The sequence below is a fragment of the Tachyglossus aculeatus genome, chromosome 2 (assembly GCF_015852505.1).
Source record: "Tachyglossus aculeatus isolate mTacAcu1 chromosome 2, mTacAcu1.pri, whole genome shotgun sequence".
In the NCBI taxonomy this organism is placed as follows: domain Eukaryota; kingdom Metazoa; phylum Chordata; class Mammalia; order Monotremata; family Tachyglossidae; genus Tachyglossus; species Tachyglossus aculeatus.
Window position 1 is genome coordinate 89,829,394 of NC_052067.1, and position 12,637 is coordinate 89,842,030.

Below are 12,637 nucleotides of genomic sequence, written 5' to 3' on the forward strand. Positions count from 1 at the left end.
GAAACAGGTCTGGAGACATTAAGTGACTTGCTTACTGCTGCACAGCATACAAGTGGTGAAGCTGGGCTTAGAACTCAGGTTTCCTGACTCCCAGGCTGGTATTCTTTCCACCACACCGCACAACTCTCACAATTGAAAAGGATGATGACATAAAAGGCCAATTCTCACCACTAAATTGTAAACTCCTTAAGGGCAGCGATCATGTCTACTTACTCTATTGTACTCTCCCAAGCTCTTAGTACAGTGCTCCGCACAGTGTAAGTGCTCATTTTATTTGGTGTTCACAGTTTTGTGAGATTCTGGTGAATTAATTGGATCTATTTTGATTTGGAAGATAGAATTAAAGTTACACTCAGTTCTGCTAGAGAACATGTCTACCAACTCTGTTACATTGTACACTTCCAAGTGATTAGTATAGTACTTGGCTAATAGTAAGCACTCAATAAATATGATTGATTGATTGATTCCACTCTATCTTGGACTTTCACTATGCATTTTGACTAGACTGCTGTCAGGGAATTCAGGAAGGTTTGTCAGGCAATATAAGTCTGTTTGAATACAATGCAATGCAGAGTCAAAAGAAATGAGTTATGTATATAAACATATGTGTGTCTATGAAGAAGTAGTGACAAACTAACTCAGTGAGTATTTAAGTACTAGCTTTCCTTACTGAATAACTTTGAACAATGTCTGTGTTAGATTAAGAAATGTATGGCTTAGTGGAATGAGCCCAGGCTTGGGAATCAGAGGTCATGGGTTCTAATCCGGGCTCTACCACTTGTCAGCTGTGTGACTTTGGGCAAATCACTTAACTTCTCTGTGCCTCAGTTACCTCATCTATAAAATGGGGATGAATTCATTCATTCATTCAATCATATTTATTGAGTGCTTACTGTGTGCAGAGCACTGTACTAAGTGCTTGGGAAGTACAAGTTGGCAACATATAGAGATGGTTCCTACCCATCAATGGGCTCACAGTCTAGAAGAGGGAGGCAGACAACAAAACAAAACATATTAACAAAATAAAATAAATAGAATATATATGTACAAATAAAATGAATAAATAGAGTAAAAAATATGTACAAACATATATACATATATACAGGTGCTGTGGGGAGAGGAAGGAGTTAAGGCGGGGGAGATGGGGAGGGCGGAGGGGGAGAGGAAGGAGGAGTCTTAGTCTGGGAAGGCCTCCTCGAGGAGGTGAGCTCTCAGCAGGGCCTTGAAGGGAGGAAGAGAGCTAGTTTGGCGGATGGGCAGAGGGAGGGCATTCCAGGCCCGGGGGATGATGTGGGCCGGGAGTCGATGGCGGGACAGGCGAGAACGAGGCACAGTGAGGAGATTAGCAACAGAGGAGCAGAGGGTGCGGGCAGGGCTGTAGAAGGAGAGAAGAGAGGTGAGGTAGGAGGGGGTGAGGTGATGGAGAGCCTTGAAGCCGAGGGTGAGGAGTTTTTGCCTGATGTGTAAGTTGATTGGTAGCCACTGGAGATTTTTGAAGAGGGAAATAACATGCCCAGAGTATTTCTGCACAAAGACGATCCGGGCAGTGGCATGAAGTATGGATTGAAGTGGGGAGAGACAGGAGGATGGGAGATCAGAGAGGAGGCTGATGCAGTAATCCAGTCGGGATAGGATTGAACGAGCAGGGTAGTGGTTTGGATGGAAAAGAAAGGGTGGATCTTGCTAATGTTGCGGAGGTGAGACTGGAAGGTTTTGGTGATGGATTGGATGTGAGGGGTGAACGAGAAAGTGGAGTCGAGGATGACACCAAGGTTGCGGACTTGTGAGACGGGAAGGATGGTAGTGCCATCAACAGTGATGGGAAAGTCAGGGAGAGGGCAGGGTTTGGGAGGGAAGTTAAGGAGTTCAGTCTTGGACATGTTGAGTTTTAGATGGCAGGCAGACATCCAGATGGAGATGTCCTGAAGGCAGGAGGAGATATGAGCCTGGAGGGAGGGAGAGAGAGCAGGGGCAGAAATGTAGATTTGGGTGTCATCAGCATAGAGATGATAGTTGAAGCTGTGGAAGTGAATGAGTTCACCAAGGGAGTGAGTGTAGATAGAGAACAGAAGAGGACCAAGAACTGACCCTTGAGGAACCCTACAGTAAGGGGATGAGAGGGGGAGGAAGAGCCCGCAAAAGAGACTGAGAATGAATGGCCAGAGAGATAAGAGGAGAACCAGGAGAGGACAGATTCTGTGAAGCCAAGGTTGGATAGTGTGTTGAGGAGAAGGCGGTGGTCCACAGTGTCGAAGGCAACTGAGAGGTCGAGGAGGATTAGGATAATAATGATAATAATAATAATGGCATTTATTAAGTGCTTGCTATGTGCAAAGCACTGTTCTAAGTGCTGGGGATGTTACAAGGTGATCAGGCTGTCCCACAGGGGGCTTACAGTCTTAATCCCCATTTTACAGATGAGGTAAAGTGAAGTGACTTGCCCTAAGTCACACAGCTGGCAATTGGTGTAGTGGGGATTTGAACCCATGACCTCTAACTCCAAAGTCCGTGCTCTTTCCACTGAGCCACAATAGAGTAGGAGCCGTTGGATTTGGCAAGCAGGAGGTCATTGGTGACCTTTGAGAGGGCAGTTTCGGTGGAATGTAGGGGATGGAAGCCAGATTGGAGGGGGTCGAGGAGAGACTGTCCTAATCCTCCTCGACCTCTCAGCTGCCTTTGACACTGTGGACCACCCCCTTCTCCTCAACACGTTATCTGACCTTGGCTTCACAGACTCCGTCCTCTCCTGGTTCTCCTCTTATCTCTCCGGTCGTTCTTTCTCAGTCTCTTTTGCAGGCTCCTCCTCCCCCTCCCATCCTCTTACTGTGGGGGTTCCCCAAGGTTCAGTGCTTGGTCCCCTTCTGTTCTCAATATACACTCACTCCCTTGGTGACCTCGTTCGCTCCCACGGCTTCAACTATCATCTCTACGCTGATGACACCCAGATCTACATCTCTGCCCCTGCTCTCTCCCCCTCCCTCCAGGCTCGCATCTCCTCCTGCCTTCAGGACATCTCCATCTGGATGTCCGCCCGCCACCTAAAGCTCAACATGTCGAAGACTGAGCTCCTTGTCTTCCCTCCCAAACCTTGTCCTCTCCCTGACTTTCCCATCTCTGTTGACGGCACTACCATCCTTCCCGTCTCACAAGCCCGCAACCTTGGTGTCATCCTCGACTCCGCTCTCTCATTCACCCCTCACATCCAAGCCGTCACCAAAACCTGCCGGTCTCAGCTCCGCAACATTGCCAAGATCCGCCCTTTCCTCTCCATCCAAACCGCTACCCTGCTAATTCAAGCTCTCATCCTATCCCGTCTGGACTACTGCACTAGCCTTCTCTCTGATCTCCCATCCTCGTGTCTCTCTCCACTTCAATCCATACTTCATGCTGCTGCCCGGATTATCTTTGTCCAGAAACGCTCTGGACATATTACTCCCCTCCTCAAAAACCTCCAATGGCTACCGATCAATCTGCGCATCAAGCAGAAACTCCTCACCCTGGGCTTCAAGGCTGTCCATCACCTCGCCCCCTCCTACCTCACCTCCCTTCTCTCCTTCTACTGCCCAGCCCGCACCCTCCGCTCCTCCACCACTAATCTCCTCACTGTACCTCGCTCTCGCCTGTCCCGCCATCGACCCCCGGCCCACGTCATCCCCCGGGCCTGGAATGCCCTCCCTCTGCCCATCCGCCAAGCTAGCTCTCTTCCTCCCTTCAAGGCCCTACTGAGAGCTCACCTCCTCCAGGAGGCCTTCCCAGACTGAGCCCCTTCTTTCCTCTCCCCCTCGTCCCCCTCTCCATCCTCCCATCTTACCTCCTTCCCTTCCCCACAGCACCTGTATATATGTATATATGGTTGTACATATTTATTACTCTATTTATCTATTTATTTATTTATTTTACTTGTACATTTCTATCCTACTTATTTTATTTTGTTGGTATGTTTGGTTCTGTTCTCTGTCTCCCCCTTTTAGACTGTGAGCCCACTGTTGGGTAGGGACTGTCTCTATGTGATGCCAATTTGTACTTCCCAAGCGCTTAGTACAGTGCTCTGCACATAGTAAGCGCTCAATAAATACGATTGATTGATTGATTGATTGATTGATTGATTGAGGAAATTGAGGCAGTGTGTGTAGATGACTCATTCAAGGAGTTTGGAAAGTAATGGTAGGAGGAAGATAGGGTGATAACTGGAAGGTGAGGTGGAGTCAAGAGAGGGTTTTTTTAGGATGGGAGAGATGTGGGCATGTTTGAAGGCAGAGGGGAAGGAACCAGTGGAGAGTGAGCAGTTGAAGATGGGAGTTAAGGAAGGAAGGGACAGAGCAAGAGATTTCATAAGATGAGAGGGAATGGGGTCAGAAGCACAGGTGGCAAGAGTAGCACTTGGGAGGAGGGAGGAGATCTCCTCTGAATTATACTGCTGGGAAGGATGGGAGAGTAGCAGAGAGGGTTGAGAGCTGGATGAAGACTGTGAGCCCCAAATGGGGCAACCTGATTACCTTGTACCTACCTCAGCACTTATAACAGTGCTTGGCAAGTAGTAAGCACTTAACAAGCGGCATCATTACTATTATTATTGTTATTATTTAAGAAACTATGGAAGTTACTGCCTGCTCAGCCAAGAAAGTGTTCACTGAGCACCCACAGGGGACTGAATTAGGTGTTTGAAGCTTAAAAATTATTTCTCTTCCGATTCAACTGTCATCTGAACAGCCGGGCTGACTCCCCTTTCATTAGAACAGTCTCTTTTATTAACTCTTAGTCCCTATTTCTACTGGTCAATGTGTTTGCAACATTAAGCACATTTATCTTCATAATTTGAGAAATGATATTCACTTGATGTTAACCACTTTAATCACTTGATATTCACCTTACCTTCAGTCCCACAATACTTATATACATATTCATACTTCATTTATATTAATGCCTATCTCCCCTTCCAGGGAACAGGGGCAGGGAACACAGCTACCCATTCTGTCATAATTCTATGTCTTTCCATGATTGGGGAAGCATTAGTATAAAGCAGGTCTGACTTTTGTCATCCCTGCTGATTTTTGTCAACTGAATGGTAGAGCCAAATGATACCAGGAACCAGTGGCTCATGGGCTTGATCTTGGGGGTAGAAGAAGGAGAAGGAAAATAGTTACTTTCACTGGAATGTAGCAACATTCAATCAATCAATCAATCAATCAGTTAATGGTACTTTTGAGCATTTACTGTGTGCAGGGCATTGTACTAAGCAATGGAGAGAGAACAATAGAGCTGATAGATATAATCCCTGCACTCAGAAAGCTTAAACTTCTCTTCTCCTTTCAAATCAAACACAAACTTCTCTCAAACAACTTCAAGGTTCTGCACAGCTGGTCCCATCTTGCTTATATGCTGTCTTCATCTGCTGTTCCAAAACTCACTGTCTTTATTTCCTCCAACTCCCTAGCTCTCAATTCTAAAACCTTTGTCCACTTACACTGTTTCCTGGGCTTGAAATTCCCTCTCCCTAAATTCAAATCTCACCTAAAGAACCATCAAACTTTCCCAATTAATACCCTATCACCCTGATCCATACTTTCACTTGTCAACTCTAGTACATACTAATTTATTTACACCCCCTATAGAACTCGTGATTAAATGTCTTATTTATACACATTCTTAGTTCTCATTTATATATACATATGTAAATGCAAATGTGTTGCAAATATTTTTATGTCTGTCTCCCTCACTAGGCAATGTGTCACTGTTGTTCTGTAATTTCCAAACACCTAGTTAAGTGCACTGAACCAAATAGGTACTCAATAAATGCTGCTGCAACTGCTACTATGACCTGTTACTGTTAATCTTCTGAATATGTAGTCTGAACACTCGAAAATTAGTTCCTATGTGAATCATTTCTCTGCCTGAAGAATGGTTTTCTTAACCAACCCCATATGATCTCGATCATTTCCACCCTTGTTTGACTGAATACCAATTTTTAATAATAGGATTATTCCCATAAATAATTGATTGGCCCATGCTGATTGAAAAATTGCCCACAAAAGACCTCCTTCTCTTCCACATGTAATATAATAGCTTGTACTTACTGTTTCTTTATAAGAAGTTTTTCTTTGATTTTGGAGCAAGTAAGTCCTTATTCTAAAATCCTTTGAATTGTGATACTCTGAAATTTTCATTACTCACAGAAAAATATTATGCTGTGCCATTTTTCAATGTAATTCTTTGTATGTGATTAACTTCCCTAGAGCAGAATCAGGCCTGTTTCTTCAGACCTTCCTATGTGAGCAGTTCTATGGGTTTTCTTTCAGATTTGAATACACCTAGAAGGAGGTTAGATTTCTAAGGTATCAAACTGGCTTCCCACTGTCTTTATTAACAAAAGACTTCCGTTACTTTCCCTGAGGAGTTGAGATTCCAGCACAGAAAATGCAGGAAATCAGAAGAGGGAAGAAAATGCAATTTCCCGAAGTACCAGGTAGACTTTCAGAAAGAATACCACATGGAGGATTGGGCTAAGAATGCATTGATCATTAACAGTGTGCCAAGCCTTGTACTTGATGGATTAGGTCATTGGAAGTAGGACCTTTTGGTCAAGTGAAAACAAAGGAAAAATTACAAATAATTTTCTCTAGTTTTTGCTACTTTTCCTACTTAGAATTCTTGATTAGATGAGCAAAGAAAATATGGAGAACAAAGGGGAAAATGAAATGGAGAGGGAAAATAGAGTGGGGGGTGACTGTGAGTGAAAGAGGAGGAAAGCAGAAAGGAGGGAAGGATAGGACTGGCAGCGTGGCTCAGTGGAAAGAGCACCGGCTTTGGAGTCAGAGGTCATGGGTTCAAATCCCATTCTCTGCCAATTGTCAGCTGTGTGACTTGAGCAAGTCACTTAACTTCTCTGTGCCTCAGTTATCTCATCTGTAAAATGGGGATTAAGACTGTGAGCTCCATGTGGGACAACCTGATCACCTTATAACCTCCCCAGCGCTTAGAACAATGCTTTGCACATAGTAAGAACTTAATAGTGTCATTATTATTATTATTATCAAGGGTAAGGTGAAGATGGGTAGAAGAGGTCATCATAATCTTATGTCTGTCCATGTTTGGGTAAACATAAATACCAGGCAGGTATGTCATCCCAGGCAGCTGAAGAATATTTGGAGAATCCCAAAAGTCCAGGGCAGGGCTATGTCAACCTTTCATGGGCCCCATACTTTAGGAGACCCAGCCTCTCTCCTCAACTGAATCAAAGAGTAAAATGGTACCAGGAACTATTGGTTCATGGGCTTGATGTTGGGGATAGAAGATGGAGAAGGAAAGTGGTTACTCTCCCTAAAATGTAGTTAGATTCATTCAGTCAATCAATCAATTACATTTTTGAGCACTTACTATGTGCAGGGCATGGTACTAAGCACTGGGGAGAATACAATACAGTTGGTAGATATAATCCCTGCCTTTAAAGAGTTTAAATATCCCTTCCACTCTCACCCAATTCCAAGTTATGATGATCTGGCTTATGGGGGGAAGTGGAGGGGTCCAAGCCCTAATCAGTTTGTCCTAGGTTCAACTATCCCTCTCCCTTTCAGGAATAACTCAGACCTAGGGCATAGGCTCCCCCTAGTCAACTGAAGGCTACTTGATAATAATGATAACTTGTGATACTTGACATAAGCACCTCAAGGGAAGAGATGTTCAGCAGTTGGTTATTCCATCAGGAAATAGGAGGGTGCTAACTGGGGCTAACTTGAATTTCCCAGAATAAGGGTGGAGGAATAGTTCTCCTGCTACCAACCTCAATCTCTTGTCTAATCCTGTCTTACTAGTGACCTCCCATGGATATTGTCACTTATTAGAAATTCCATCCTTAAGTGTCCCATCTCCAAAGGTACAGCTCGTGGGGATTTTCCTGGTTGAGTGAACCAAATTGGTCCAATGTTGGTGATTTAATATGATAATAATAATAATAATTGTGGTATTTCCTTAGTGTTTACTACTACTACTACTACTACTACTAGTACTACTACTACTACTACTACTACTACTACTACTACTACTAATGATGGTATTTGTTGAGCACTAACTGTGTGCCAAGCACTGTTCTAAATGCTGGGGTAGTTAGAAGGTACAGGGTAATCAGGTTTTCCCATGTGGGACTCACAGTCTTAATCCCCATTTTACAGGTGAGGTAATTGAGGCACAGAGAAGTTAAGTGACTTGCCCAAAGTCACACAGCTGACAATTGGCGGAGCTGGGATGAGAACCCTCAACCTCTGACTCCCAAGCCTGTGCTCTTTCCAGAAAACTGTGCTGCTTCTCACCACTACTACTGGCTGCTTACTTCATGCCAGGCACTGTACCAAAGGCTTACTAAGAAGCAGCATGGCTTAGTGGAAAGAGCCCCAGCTTGGGAGTCAGAGGTCGTGGGTTCTAATTCATTAATTCATTTATTCAATCATATTTATTGAGCACTTACTGTGTGCAGAGCACTGTACTAAACACTTGGGAAGTACAAGTTGGCAACATATAGAGACGGTCCCTACCCAACAGCAGGCTTACAGTCTAGAAGGGGGAGACAGACAACAAAACAAAACGTATCAACAAAATAAACTAAAGAGAATAGTAAATATGTACAAATAAAATAGAGTAATAAATCTGTACAAACATATATACAGATGCTGTGGGGAGGGGAAGGAGATAGGGAGGGAGAGGAAGGAGGGGGATCAGTCTGGGAAGGCCTCCTGGAGGAGGTGAGCTCTCAGTAGGGCTTCAAAGAGAGGAAAAGAGCTAGTTTGGTGGATGTGCGGAGGGAGGGCATTCCAGGACAGGGGGAGGACGTGGGCCGGGGGTCAACGGTGGGACAGGTGAGAACGAGGTACAATAAGGAGATTAGTGGCAGAGGAGCAGAGGGTGCAGACTGGGCTATAGAAGGAAAGAAGGTTGGTGATGTAGGAGGGGGCGAGGTGATGGAGAGCCTTGAAGCTGAGAGTGAGGAGTTTTTGCCTTATGTGTAGGTTGATTGGTAGCCACTGGAGATTTTTGAGGAGGGGTGTAACATGCCCAGAGCATTTCTGCATAAAGATGATCTGGGCAGCAGAGCGAAGCATAGATTGAAGTGGGGAGAGACAGGAGGATGGGAGATCAGAGAGGAGGCTGATGCAGTAATCCAGTTGGGATAGGATGAGGGTAGCAGTTTGGCTGGAGACGAAAGGGTGGATCTTGGCGATGTTGTGGAGGTGAGACCGGCAGATTTTGGTGACGGATTGGATGTGAGGGGTGAACGAGAGAGCAGAGTCGAGGATGACACCAGGGTTGCGGGCTTGTGAGACGGGAAGACTGGTAGTGCCATCAACAGTGATGGGAAGTCAGGGAAAGGGCAGGGTTTGGGAGGGAAGATAAGATGTTCAGTCTTGGACATATTGAGTTTTTGATGGTGGGCAGACATCCAGATGGAGATGTCTTGAAGGCAGGAGGAGACATGAGCCTGAAGGGAGGGAGAGAGAGAATCCCCACTCTCCCACTTATCCGCTGCATAACTTTGGGCAGTCACTTCACTTCTCTGTGCCTCAGTTATCTCATCTGTAAAATAGGGATTAAGACTGTGAGCCCCACGTGGGACAACCTGATTACCTTGTAACTACCCCAGTGCTTAGAACACTGCTTGGCACATAGTAAATGCTTAACAAATGCAATATTTTTTTTATTTATTTAAGGCTGGGATAGATACAAGGTAATTAGGTTGGACACAGTCATTGTCCCACATAGGGCTCACAGTCTTAATCCCCATTTTCCAGATGAGTAAACTGAGGCACAGAGAAAATAAGTGACTTGCCCAAGGTCACACTGCAGACAAGTGGCAGAGGTGTGATTAGAAGTCAAGCACCCAGGTCCTTGCTCTTTCAGCTAGGTCAGGCTACACAGCAAGTGGAAAGAGAATAATTCTGAGAATCAGGAGACCTAGATTCTAGTTTTGATTGCCCAGTTACCTGCAGTGTAACCTTGGGAAAATCACTGGACTTCTCTCACTCTTAGTTCTCTCATCCATAAATTGGGGGTAAAATACCACTTCTCCCTTCCTCTTAGACTATTCATTCATTCTTTCAAATTATTCAATCATATTTATTGAGTGCTTACTGTGTGCAGAGCACTGTACTAACTGCTTAGAAAGTACAATTTGGCAACAGAGACAATCCGTACCCAACAACGGGCTCACAGTCTAGAAGGCGGAGACGGACAACAAAACAAAACAAGTAGACAGGTGTCAATAGCATTAGAATGGATAAATAGAATTATAGATATAAACACATCATTAATAAAATAAATAGAATAATAAATATGTACAAATATATGCAAGTGCCGTGGGGTGGGGAAAGGGATAGACCAGAGGGAGGGAGTAGGGGTGATGGGGAGGGGAGGAGAAGCAGAAGAAAAATGGGGGCTCAGTCTAGGAAGGCCTCCTGGAGGAGGTGAGCTCTCAGTAGGGCTTTGAAGGGAGGAAGAGAGCTAGCTTGGCAGATGTGTGGAGGGAGGACATTCCAGCCCAGGGGAAGGATGTGGGCTGGGGGTCGACGGCGGGACTGGTGAGAACGAGGCACAGTGAGGAGGTTAGCAGCAGAGGAGCGGAGGGTGCGGGCTGGGCTGGAGAAGGAGAGAAGGGAGGTGAGGTAGGACGGGGCGAGTTGATGGACAGCCTTGAAACCGAGAGTGAGGAGTTTTTGCTTGATTCAAAGGTTGACAGGCAACCACTGGAGATTTTTGTGGAGGGGAGTGACTTGCCTAGAGTGTTTCTGTATAAAGATAATCCAGGCAGCAGAGTGAAGTTTAGACTGAAGTGGAGAGAGACAGGAAGATGGGAGATCAGAAAGGAATCTGATGCAGTAATCAAGTTGGGATATGATAAGAGAATGAGCCTTGTGTCGGGCAGGGACTGTGTCTAATATGATTATCTTATTTCTACCCCATTACTTGGCACAATGTTTGGAACATAGTAAGCACTTAATAAGTACCCTCCTCCTCTTCCTCCTCATTGCTATTATTATCATTGATAATAATAATATGATATTATTATCATTGATAATAATAATCATTATGGTATTTGTTAAGCACTTACTAGGTGCCAAGCACTGTTCTGAGCACTGGGGTAGATACAAGGTAATCAGGTTGTTCCATATGGGGCTCACAGTCTTAATCCCCATTTTATAACTGAGATAACTAAGGCCCAGAGAAGTTAAGTGACTTGCCCAAAGTCACACAGGGGATAAGTGGCAGAATCGGAATTAGAACCCACAACGTCTGACTCCCAAGCCCATGCTCTTTCCTCTAAGCCATGCTGTTTGTACAAAAAGCATCTTTCTTCAAGTCTCAAATCAAAATCCATTTAAACCAGCAAATTTATGCTCCAAAAGGAAGGCATAGATGCATCCTTTATAAAATGTTCTAGTTTTCCAATTTGAATTAAATGTACACTGATTTTAATTATTTTATATTGCCACGGGAAACAGATTTTTCAAGCCCCACACAGTAAAAATCAGCAAAAATATCAGACAAAGCACAACATTATAAGGAAACACTATAACATATGTTGTCAGTTATAGAAGAATTGCTGCTGTTTCCACCCTTCACGCCAGAATAATCTTTTCAATATTTACATCCCAAGTGCATAGAGAGAAACATATGGGCCTTAACATAATCATAAGCACAAACAGGTGGCTACTTAGGTACATTTATTTCAGTCATCATCAAAACTCAAGCAGTCTAGAATTCCGGATAGTTCACTACTCTCTCTGCTAATATCCCATTAAACAAATTAAGTTAGAGGGAATGTGTTTTGCTCCATAATTTATGTTCAAAACTCTGTGCCATGTGTAACACTCATCTTGACGTGGCTTAATATTTAGTTGCTGTTATGTTTAAAAAACTTGAATGGCTCCATAGAATGAACACACTGTGAATATTATAGAATACCTCAAAAAGTTCATTTTAAACAGCCACTTCATTTGAATTTTCCTGGTCTTGTTACCTGGTATTTACTGAGCACTTACTGTTTGCAGAGCATTGTACTAAGCACTTGGGAAAGTACAATACCACAGAATTGGGAGATTTGAGCCCTGCCCATAAGGAGAGTAGAGTCTACAGGAGGGGACAGATATTCAAATAAATTATGAATTGGGGAAATAGTAGAATATAGGATATTAGTAGAGTGGAAGTAACATACCCTAGTGGATAGAGCATGGGCCCAGGAGTCAGAAGGGCATGGGTTCTAATTCAAGCTCTGCACTAGTCTGTGTGACCTTGGGAAAGTCACTTTAGTTCTCTGTCTCTCAGTTACTTCACCTGTCAAATGGGGATTAAGACTGTGATAACCTTCTGAGACAGGGACTGTGTCCAACCCGATTTGCTTGTATCCACCCCAGCGCTTAGTACATTGCCTGTTGCATAGTAAGCACTTAACAAATATTATCATTATTATTATTTTTGATATCAGTAGAGTTGATGCCTGTCTATTTGTTTTGCTTTGTTGTCTGTCTCCCCCTTCTAGACTGTGAGCCCATTGTTGGGTAGAGATTGTCGCTATCTGTTGCCAAATTGTACTTTCCAAGAGCTTAGTACAGTGCTCTGCACACAGTAAGCGCTCTATAAATACAATTGAATGAAT

General features: G+C 44.1%; 1 protein-coding gene across 1 annotated transcript in view; it reads left to right on the top strand.

Annotated features, from left to right (window-relative positions):
* Positions 1 to 12,637, top strand: part of THEMIS (thymocyte selection associated) — a 173,259-nt gene that overhangs the window by 40,258 nt on the left and 120,364 nt on the right. The gene's annotated exons all lie outside the window — the stretch shown is intronic.